Source organism: Panicum virgatum, chromosome 5N (assembly GCF_016808335.1).
Source record: "Panicum virgatum strain AP13 chromosome 5N, P.virgatum_v5, whole genome shotgun sequence".
In the NCBI taxonomy this organism is placed as follows: Eukaryota; Viridiplantae; Streptophyta; class Magnoliopsida; order Poales; family Poaceae; genus Panicum; species Panicum virgatum.
Genome location: NC_053149.1, coordinates 12,833,179 through 12,844,771, shown reverse-complemented (window position 1 = coordinate 12,844,771; position 11,593 = coordinate 12,833,179). Strand labels below are relative to the sequence as shown.

General features: G+C 44.9%; 1 long non-coding RNA gene across 1 annotated transcript; it reads left to right on the top strand.

Annotated features, from left to right (window-relative positions):
* The first annotated feature begins 8,554 nt into the window (after positions 1-8,554).
* On the top strand, positions 8,555-11,299 carry LOC120676592. Its single transcript, XR_005675913.1, has 2 exons — positions 8,555-8,836; positions 9,924-11,299. It is a non-coding gene; the product is annotated as an uncharacterized LOC120676592 (long non-coding RNA).
* Positions 11,300-11,593: the final 294 nt, after the last annotated feature.

Below are 11,593 nucleotides of genomic sequence, written 5' to 3'. Positions count from 1 at the left end.
TAAGACCGAGGGTGATCCCTTCATGGAGAAGGATTCGCCCGTCGACGCCTTTAATTTACCGGCTCCATGACTGACATACAAGACATGGCAATTGCGCACCTTTCTCGCAAAAACACCGTGATCACGGGGGTAGCGTGCATACAGCGGATTAGAAGTCAGCTTAGGCTATCTCCAACCATTCCCCATCCAACTCCCCCCAAACGTACTATTTACTATATTTTACTACCTCCCTCCAAAAGATTCCTCCCCCTATAACTCCTTCTCTCCAACCATTCCCCCCATATCTATTCCCCCTATATACTATCACTCATTAACTAACTATTTATTTAACGTTTTTGAATTTTAAAAAAATCATAAATTATTTGTACTGTCATAATACGCATTATCATCATATTACGGGGCTCAAACGGGATTAATATCACGAAGAAACAGTGTGATTAAAGATATAGGGGAAGCTGTGGGGGAACCGTTGGAGCGCTCGCTCCCGCTACGTAGGGTGGGGGGCGGTTTAGGGGGCTCCGTTGGAGCTAGCCTTAGGGAGGGAGCCCCCCGTCCGGGCCGCGTCACATCAACTGGCAAGGGGTGGCGGTGAGCCCCCACCATAGGTGATTGGGTTAATTGGATCCGTGTCATTACAAATTTGCAACTTCTAAGTTTTACCATTACAATTCGCCTATTCCGAATGATGCCATTATAATTCGTTTGAACTCTCAAACATACCATTTTCTACGTATTCGATGACCTTGGACCCACATACAGGTGCCCGTATTACCGTATAGACCAAAATACCCCTGCTGTAATCCTCTCTCTCCACCCACTGACATTAAGGCCCCACATGTCATCCCCTACCTCCGTCCCTTCTCCTTTACTCTGCTTCTTCTTCGGCGGCGAGACGCTGCTGCCGGCCATGACCGGACGCCTCCGAGCCCACCCAAGAACCGTCCAGAACCCCAGCCCCTCCCAGCCTCCCGAGATCCTCCCCCCACGCCCTCCCCTCCCAGCTCCGATGGCCGTCGCCGAGGCCATGCTCGAGCTCAAGGGGTGCTGCTGCAGGGGTGGTCCACAGAGACCTCAAGACGGCGGCCGCTGCAAGGTTAGGGACAAATCTGCCGGCAACACAAATTGAAGGGAACAATCGTTGTCCCTAGAGTTCAAATCGAAATCTTGTTGTTCAAATCGAAGCACATATCAGCGCACAAACACATTGGGATATAGTACTCAAGCTATTGATGGCTTGGATATAGTGCACGAGACAGCGAAGCACATGAGAAAGTTGAAGCTTGCAGCAAGTTGCAGGCTCGCTGATGCAAAGGAAAAAAATGAAATTAAGAGAACTGCCCGCATTGCTGCTTCCCAGTGCTGCGTCACTCGCCATAGTGCCACATGCCGCTGCGCTCACCGTACTTTGCGCCGCTCGCAGCCATGGCGAGCTCGATGGTCCCCACAACAGCTAGAAACCAGCTCGCCCCCAACGCGTCTGTATCGGGCGCAGTGGCCACCGTGGTGGGGTCGGCGACCAGCAGCGGCGACGGGGATGGCGAGGGCGACGGGGTGGCTGCACTGTGGATCTAGGCGGCCATCGGCGATGGCGACGAGACGAAGAAGAAGCAGAGGAAAGGAGAAGAATGGATGGAGGAAGGGGATGACACGTGGGACCTTAATGTCAGTGGGTGGAGAGAGAGGATTACAGCAGGGGTATTTTGGTCTATATGGTAATACGGGTGCCTGCATGTGGGTCCAAGGTCATCGAATACGTAGAAAATGGCATGTTTGAGAGTTCAAACGAATTGTAATGGCATCATTCGGAATAGGCGAATTGTAATGGTAGAACTCAGAAGTTGCAAATTTGTAATGGCACAGATACAATTAACCCTAGGTGATTACCCCCGGTATGGTGGACGGGTTCGTGCTCAGGAAGGACAATCCCGGGATGGCATAAGAAGGTCCCGGGGAGCAGCAGGACTCCGGGAAAGCCCCAGGGCATCCCGGGGACTCTTGCAAGGCAAGCTCGGACTGCGACGGCACTAGCCCACATGGACAGAGCCCGGTCAGGATCAACTTGCGGGGTGGCACCCCCTATTGGGCACCGCATTCACACCAAAGCCAATAAAAATGAGTCCTCACTTAGCCCTCTATATAAAAGAGGAGGGGAGGGAAACATGTAAAGGAATCGAATCACAGCTGATAAGAATACTACCAAATACAACCACAAAAAATTTGTCGACGCGGGAAATGGGCGACTATTAAATTACTCGATTGCTCGTTTGTTGTGCGTTTGATCGGATATGATCTAGCACGCAAAGACTCGAGGATTTAGACTGGTTCAGGCCGAAAATGCCCTACATCCAGTATGGGGGGTGGTATTCTTGCTCTATTGCTCTCGAACCCGGGTGCTCAAAGTTCTGAGGGGAGCTTACAAACGGTATCAAGCAGTGTCGAACCTCTAGGAGTCCAACCCTTTCCTATGTGGGGGGCTTTCCCTTTCATAGTCCAAGGTGGGGCCCCTATTTACATATGTCTAGAGCTGTGTCTTGACTTTGTCTGGAAATCCTTCATCCTTGTCAGTCGTCGGGGCCCACTCGGGCAGTCGGGAGTGGGGTGGCATGAGTCTGGTTGGTTTTCTTGGGCAACGGTTCCCCAAGCGTTGTCCCATCCTCGGCTAGTCGGGATGTCCTGACCACTCGAATGGTCGCTCGGCAATTATCTCCAGTCTTGTCCGCCGGGTCTACGCTTCTTATCTGCAGGGCTACTTCACGTCGCCCTCGCGTAGCCTCTGTCCGTAGGACAGCGCGCCCGGTGAGAGGCGCCTTACCGAGGCTAGGCAGGGTGTCCGGTCACGCTTGCTGGCGTAATGCAGAGGTGCGCAGGGGCGACCATCATTACAGCGCCGGAGGCGACGCTCGTTGATGCCCTCTCCCGTTGCGTCGCGGGGCCCGCACGGGAGGCGCTGTCCCCTTGTCAGAGAGCCCTGTAGCCTATGCTTGCGCCGCGTGATAAGGGGAGCAGGCATCGTGGAGCCTGTACGGGGGCCTGACTTGACTGGCACGCCTGGCGTACGGGCGGCAATTTTGGAGCGCACGGCCCGGGTCGTCTGGTACGGCTCTAACCCGGGGCGCTAGGTCGGGAAGCCTCCACGTGTCCCGGGAGGTTGGGCTCCCAGCCATGTCGGTTTATGAGGGAAGGCAACTGTCTACGCTGGTTGGTGGGCCGCGCCGCGTCCGGCCCAAGAGACTGGTTGGGGTGTCCCTGCGCGAGTCAAGCCCACACCCCCATCAGGGGTCCCGGGTTTACACCCGTCAGAACCACACAGGATGTAGAGTATTACGCTTCCGAGCGGCCTGAACCTATCTAAATGATCTTATCTCTCTGGTTGATCACAAACCAAATCTCGCGTCGCGTTACACCCCTGGCCGAATCTCGGTTCCCACGAACCCTGCTTGCGATATTAACCCACCGACATCATCCAATAAAAAGGCTATTTGAGGTCGCAGGTGAGACTACGAGCAAGAAGCATCGTAGAAGACCTACCTACGGTCCACCTGCAGCTCGCCCCCAACAAGCTAGTCGACCGAAGATGCTACCGAGATCGAGGTCGCCAGATCGGGCGAGGAGGTGGTGGTGGTGCTAGGACACACTTGTGCTCTGTGCGTGGATTGGATCGAAGTGAGGTGAGGAGGGGCAAAGAGAAGATGAGAAGGTTTAGGATGGAAGATATTTTATTTGGGCTCCGTGGCTCGAGGTAGCGGTGGGAATTTCACGGAAGCTGTGTTGCTGCACAGGACTGAGAGTCACGGTGTGAACAGCAGCCCAAACTTGCACGATGGTCTGAATGGGAAGAAAAGGAAGGCAGAAGACAAAGAAATAAGATCTAACGATGCAAAAGAATCTGGTACCTTCGTGGCCGGGGGCTTTCATATTGACTGAAGATGCTACCGAGATCGAGGTGGCCAGATCAGGCGAGGTGGTAGTGGTGGTACTAGGACACAATTGTGCTCTGCGCATGGATTGGATCCAAGTGAGGTGAGGAGGGGTAGAGAAAAGATGAGAAGGTTCAGGACACTACTACAGAACAAGTTTTTGTTCCAGACCATTTGTCCCGGTTGTCTTTGGACCCGGGACAATAGGTGGCTTTTGTCCCGGGTCCAACGACTTGTCGGGCCAGGGGGGACAGGGGACTTTTGTTCCGGTTGGTAACACCAACCCAGACAAAAGGGTGACTCTTTTATCTCGGTTGGTGGCACCAACCCAGACAAAAGGACTCTTTTGTTCCGGTTGGTGTTACCAATCCGGATAAAAGACCCCTCCACGTGACAGTTCAAAAGAAAGTTATTTTATACTGAGTCACATGTACTACTTAGGTGAGTTATCAAGGAAACCATGCACTAGACAAGAGGTCTTGGGATCGAATCCAGCGGGGTGCAAAAAAATTTTTAGCGTGTGAGACATTTTGTCCCGGTTCTACCACTCGGGACAAAAGCCTCCAGTCTTTTGTCCAAGAAGGCGAATCCCGATTCCAAAACCGGGACAAATGGCCATATGGAAACGGGACAAAAGACTGTTTTTTAACAGCGGTGGGAATTTCGCGGAAGTTGTGTTGATGCACAGCACCGAGAGTCACAGTGTGAACGGCCAAACTCGCACGATGGTCTAAATGGGAAGAAAAGGGTGGGAATTTCGCGGAAGTTGTGTTGATGCACAGCACCGAGAGTCACAGTGTGAACGGCCAAACTCGCACGATGGTCTAAATGGGAAGAAAAAGGAAGGTAGAAGACAAAGGGATCCGGTTGCCATAGAAATAAGAAAATAAGATCTAGTCTTCCTCCGTGGCCGGGGGCTTTCGTAATTAGAAATCTATCTTGTAATATAATTTGTAATTTCTTTTTGATGGAGGCATTCAAGTGGCTACATCATTTTACAATACATGTCTGTTTATGACAGTATTCTCATGTATTCGGTGAGTGCAAAATATTGATGCAAGTTGTATACTTTTACATAGATAGTATAATAAGAACTATGTCACATGAGGTAATGTTTATATATAAAACTACGTGATTTCCCCACACGTTGTTGCAGGATTTGAGGGATTTTTAATAAATTATGACTAAATGATGCAAAATATTTTAAAGCAAAGAGTAAAATGCACCAGAGGTCTACCAACTTGTAAGGGTGTGCCATTTAGATCCACGAACTCCAAAAATACATTTTTAGATTCATCAACTTGCAATTCGTGTCACTTAGGTCCATAAACTATGAAAGTGCATTTTTAGGTCCATAAATTTGTAATTTGTGTCACTTAGGTCCATAAACTCCGAAAGTGCATTTTCTTGAACTTCATCCATGAGCAATCGTGTGGCTATAGACCCTTAAAGGTTGCCCCAATATAGGTGTCTATGAATATCTTTCAACCCCTCACTGAGAACCACTCTGGGTTGATCCAAGTCTAACACTGTCACAAGGTTTTTCGCCACAACAACTTGCACCACTATATCCGGCTATCCACACCATGGAGATATTACAGGGTTATATCCGGATATAAGCTCCAGAACTCACCAATGGCAGTCCGAAAGCCCCATTTGAATCCCAATACATGTCAACAACCTCCAAAATAAGTCTTTCATCTCCCCTCGGCCCTCCCTATGCACTTGATTTGAAATTGGAGCTCAAATTTCACCATTATGACGAAACTCCAGCAATGTGTGGGAACCATGTAGATTCATGTTGGTGCGACATCAGTACATGAAGGCTAGGTGGAGGGGTATGGACCTAGGTGACATAAGTTACAAGTTTATGGACCTAGAAATAAACTTTCAGAGTTCGTGGACCTAAGTGATACAAATTACAAGTTTATAGATCCAGAAATGTAATTTTTTAAGTTGATGGACCTAAGTGACACCCTCGTACAAGTTGATGGACCTCTGGTACTCTAAAGTAAAATAGTATGGAGAGTATGAAACATTACAATATAGTACTTAGATCAAGCTTGTTGAAAATATGATTAATAAAGGAAACTTGTCATTGAGCTAATGAACAAAATTAATAGAACAGATATTCACATACAAAATTGATAAATGTTACTTAACACATAGTGGTAATTTTGGTTTAGAGATGTAATATTAATAATGTTTGACCTCTTCTTTGGTTAATTGATAAATAGAAGAAGAAAATCAAGAAGACATACAAATAATGGACATAAGACGTGCACGAAGTTGATCGAGTGGATATGTTAATTCCGATGATGTGGAGAAGAGAGAAATAACATTTATGACACTTCTGATGATCAATTATGTGGTAAAGGTATGAATTTGACTCGCATGTTATTTTTTTATCGAATCTGGTAAAAATAGGTAAGCTATGTTAATTCCGATGATGTGAAGAGAGAAATAGCATTTATGACACTTCTGGTGATCAATTCTATGGCAATTATATGAATTTGACTTGCATGTTATTTCTTATCGGATCTGGTAAAAATAAGTAAGCTAATAGACAAAATTAACATAATAGAATATTGATCACATTATAGAAGAATAGGTGATGAAAAAGTAGCATATGTATTACACATAGTAGAGATGGCATGGATATTTTTCGTAATTAATAAGAGAACATAGATATATTGCATGAAAAGATTGTGAGTTAGTAATAGGCGATGGAACAAATAACGTATGTATACGACTTTACATTAATAGATTAAAGATTAAAAGTATTGAACCAACAGAGATGACATGGACATGTTTTGTAATTAATAAGGGAACATGGATAGATTACATGAAAGGATTACAAGTTAGTGGCACACTTAGTGATGAATGATGTGGACACCTTGCATAAAAAGAGAATAAACTTAGTAGGGACCTAATTGCAAAGTTATTGGGATACTTAGTGGAGAATGACGTGGACATTGCATGAAGAGAGAATACACTTAGTGGGGACCAATTATATAGGATATATAGATGACTATATGCAGGACTCGAGGACAATGCGACGGAACTTCGTCATTAATGTGCTGGCTGTAACAGCCCACATTTTATGACCATGGATTAACCCTAAGAAATTAGGGTTAAGAAGGAGAAAAGGAGATGCAAAAAGGAAAGAAAAGAAAATAGAGTATAGAAAAGTCAAACTGAGTCAAATTCGATCAAATTTTGAATGTTAAATTCTCTGAAGAGTATCAAACAGCAGATTTGAACAGATGACACTCACAACTTGAAGGGTGGAATTCGAATTTTCGTCAAACAGAGGTTGAATTTGAGAAGTTACATGAGAAGACAAAATGGCTACTTAGGCATATTCATCAACTTATCATGTGAAATGTTGCTAAGCCAGTCAACCCTTGGTCAGCATGGAAATACAGTACAAAGTATGTACTAAGCAATGGAACCATGATTTAAGTGTGTTGAGGATGATAATAATTTAATTGGAGGATTCAAAGTTTAAAAGAAGTATTGAATCAGCCCAACATTTTATATTCTAGGTCTGAAATTTCAGTAAAAAGGGTCAACTTTGAAACTGAATAAAGTATCATTGCATGGTGTAACTTTGGATGATAAGAACCAAAATGGAAAAAATGGTTGTTCAGGATTTGCAATCCTATAATTTGTTTGCATGGAAACAACCAGCAATGAATTCAAATTGAATTAAAAAATGCCAGTTTGTAAAGGAAGTCTGAAAAGTTCTGAACAACTGCGAACCTGTCATGATCAGAGCTATTTTTAGCTATGTTAGAATCAGAACTGGGAGATGTTCATGAAAGGACAAATGTAGATAAGTTTTAGTTCTGTAACTTTGATGTTGGGAGATTTTGGAGTTTATGAACAGAATTATGAGATAGACAGCTACAAATCAGCAGGTTTGAAACAGCTTGACTGAAAACAGCCTAAACATTACTTGTTCAGAGCAAGTTTTGAAAAGGTTAGAGGCCAAATCAGCAAGAGATCCTGAAACAAAAGTTGTAGATAATTATAAAACCTACAACTTTGCTTCTTGGATATTTTTAAGTTTAGTGGGAGAATTTGGAGGAAAGTGCATTGCAAGTTTCAGGTACAGAGAAGTTCAGTCTGAAACTAATAAACACAGTCAGCTTCAGAGCAGTTTTTAGCTATGTTAGAGGCTGAATTTGAAGAAGTGCCTGCAACAAAAATTATGGAAACATATTAGATCTACAACTTTTATTCTGGTTGATTTCAATGTTTAGTGATGAAATATAGAGATCTTGGAATTCAAACATGGCAGGTTTGAGTGATAACTGAAACACTGGATTTCAGCTAAAACTGAGATGTTCCATGTACTTTTTGGATGGGTTAGACCTCGAATCGAGGCAAGCGCCTGTGACAAAAGTTGTATAGGAATGCCCCCTACATAACTTTTATATTGGATTATTTTCACATTTAACAATGAAATTTGAAGAAAGGAAGGATGCAAATCTCGGATTCAGAAGAAGGAACAAAAGGTGCAGACTGCAGAGACATCGGAACAGATAAGACTGAGTTCGTTCTTATCCTTGCCGTAGTCCAATTCGCGCCAAATTCAAAGAATCCACGTGTGAACCATGGGTGAGGACACGAGGAAGCATGCAAGCAGGAGGTGGAGCTCAGATGGGGTCGGTTGAATTCAAATAAAAGCCGCCATGGCCGTCGTCGTCATCCACAGACAGTCCATCTCCTCCTTGCGCCCCTCCCTGTTTTCCCGAAATTCGTCGTCCTTGCTCAATCTTGGTTCAATTCCTCGTAGCCATAGAACCATTAGCCCTCCCTCGACTGATTTGAGTAGGTTTTAGCCCCTGCCGCCAACCACCACCGCTGCAGCGCCGTCGCCTTTCACGTTCAGCCCGCCGTCGAGCAGAGAGGTCGGGTCCCTGGTCAGTTCTATGTTGCCGGCGTTTTGGATCGTGTTTGAGTTGTCTAGGAGGTGGTTTATGGGTCGTGGATCGTGTAGAAAATGCGTGCTGACCGGTTCATGGTCGCAGGTGGCCGGAACACGCGCGCGCCGCCGGGGTCGCCGCGGGGCTCTGTGTCCGGCGGTCCCGAGGCCCGGGTATAGATTCAGGGAGTGGTAGAGGTGCTCCTCGGCCTTGAAATTTTGGCCAGGAAGGTGCTGGCGCGGCCGTCCGCCGTCCGCCGTGCTCTGGCTCGTCGGGGGGGGGGGGGGGCATGGCGCCCCTGTTGCCAGCAGAAGGGAGAGGGGTCTTGGGGGCCCAAGTGGTAGAGCAGGTCAGGAAGAAGGCCGTGGGCCCGGGGTTGGCCGCCGGTGTGCTCGTCGCCGGCGAGGCCGCAACCTGCCTGTGCTGTGCGTCTGCAGGGGAGGGTCTTCCGTGAGGCAGAAAAAAAGAAAGGAGTTGAAGGAAGAAGAAAAGAAAGTAAAGGGGGTTAAGTGAAAGAAAGCAGAGCTTAAGTGGAGAGAATGAGAAGCTAGAGGGGTTTTCTTGCAAAACTGCTTAAGGTTTATTAGAAATTAGATTTCAATTCTGTTTTCTTCCATAATTCCTTATAATTTGTAGAAATGTCCAAAGACAGTCAAACAAATTTTATTAGGTTTGTTTTATTTTCCTTTATGCACTAAAATATAAAAGCTTTAGGTTAATATTAAGGATTAATATTTATTTATTTTCCTTATTCATAAGGGATTTAAATAAATACTCAATTCATTATTCCATTTAATAGTAAAATTTGGATAATACTTAACCCATTGTTATAAATAATTAGGAATAATAATAAATAGGTAAATAGGATAATCTTAGTATAGAATAATTCAAGTTAACCTTAAACAATTATTAAAAATTTGTTTAGTCTTAATTAATTATGATAAAATTTTGGTAAAAGTTTTTAAGTGTGTGTTAGGTGTTGGATTACAACTTTATAGGGATGTAAAGTTGTAATTCAATTCTTCCAAATGCCTTGCATTCATGCACTGACACTGCATATCATCACGATCAGAATTGGATCGAGGTCGTCCAAGCCGAGTTCGTCAAGTCGTTACCCGAGGCTTCAGAAGAGGAGAAAGAAAGTTGATCAGGATAAAGCTCATACAAGAACTGCAAGTTGAAGCATTACCTTCTAAATTAGAGAAAGGCAAGCACCGGAGCATCTACACCTACTAATTTTCCTAACTATTGTTACTATTTATGTTTTTGCACATGAATGCTTAAGTCTAGGAGTTGTTTGCAATCCATTTCATGCATGATCAACATCCTTGACTTAAGGACATCTTTGCCACATTCTCAACTAGATTAGATTGAACCAAGTGTCTAAAAGAAACCTACACTAAAAGCAACCAAAGGGTTAAGGTATTATTACTCGAAGGTTCACTTGGTACAACAAGGCAGTGGTTAATGTTGGATATGATGGTCGATGAGTACAGAGCAGAAAAGGAGTTCTGACTCGGTACTCACTTGCAAAGAAAGAATAAGAAACTATGGTATGTTTAACCTTGATCAGACATGCGTAAACTGGTCATATGCTGACATATGGAACCAGCAAGCCCAGTAAGCCCGGTAGCTGGGTGGACCTAAATTCTTGAACCAAGTTGTACCCCACTCGACGTGGATATAGGTGGCAGGGTTGTAGCCTGAAACCCGTGTTGTGATCAGGCCCGACGGGGGGTCCTGCACGGGGGTGCGAACCCGGGTGTTGGTATGCTTGGTTCAGGGTTTAGTATCCTCCTTGTGAAAGGTTGCCACGTGCAGTTTACCGGAAGCTGTACGTGACGTGTGCCCAGTTATCTCCTGTAGGATGTAAATCGATTCGAATCGCCGCAATTCTCGGATATGAATGCCGTTTGATCTCGCTTAAACATCGTAACTAATTACGATGTAACCAGTATAAAAGTTGTTGCTTGTGAACCTAGAGGTATCTTGGTGTCGGTGTATTAGAGTTAATCTTGAACTAGTGTCTAAATGTAAGTCCTTAATTAGGTATAGTCACTGTTTTTGAGTCCAAACATTTGAAAAATGAGCCAGTCCACCAAATACAACCTTGCATGCTCCTTGATTCTTTTTATAGTTATACTGGTATAGTCGGGTCAGTCTTGCTGAGTACCTTCGTACTCAGTGTTTGTGCTTTAACTGTTTTAACAGTGCCGCCGGGAGAAGCGCAGGAGTGAAGACCTCAAGACCTGGGGTGTACGCCGAGTCCATACACCTCCGGATGTTTTACAAAATCTTATGAGATTAAGCCTGCATGTTAACCAACCCTACGATTGTAGGATCTACGTGTTTGAAACTCTGTAGAACTAGTTTGCACTAAGGTTTGTGCTAATTGTATAATAAATCTCATCTTATTTTTTTTGATATACAATTAACGTCTATGTGTAATATCTGATGCTCCAAAGCAAAATGATCCTGTACATATATCTGAGACATGGTTGTTGGTGGTTGAATCGGGTGAAACCCGACGGACTACAGGATTTGTTCCGTTTTAAGAGCGTTGGCTGGATTATTCTCGTAATAGGGTGATCGGGCGCTCTTAAGCCGGAATAAATTGGGCGGTTCCACCACACTGGCACACAAGGCGAATGCGTCAAAAACTACTACCTACTAATGTAAAGCATTATCTTACACGAATCACTGGAAATTAAAAGACATAAAATAGAGTTCATTTGGGTACAT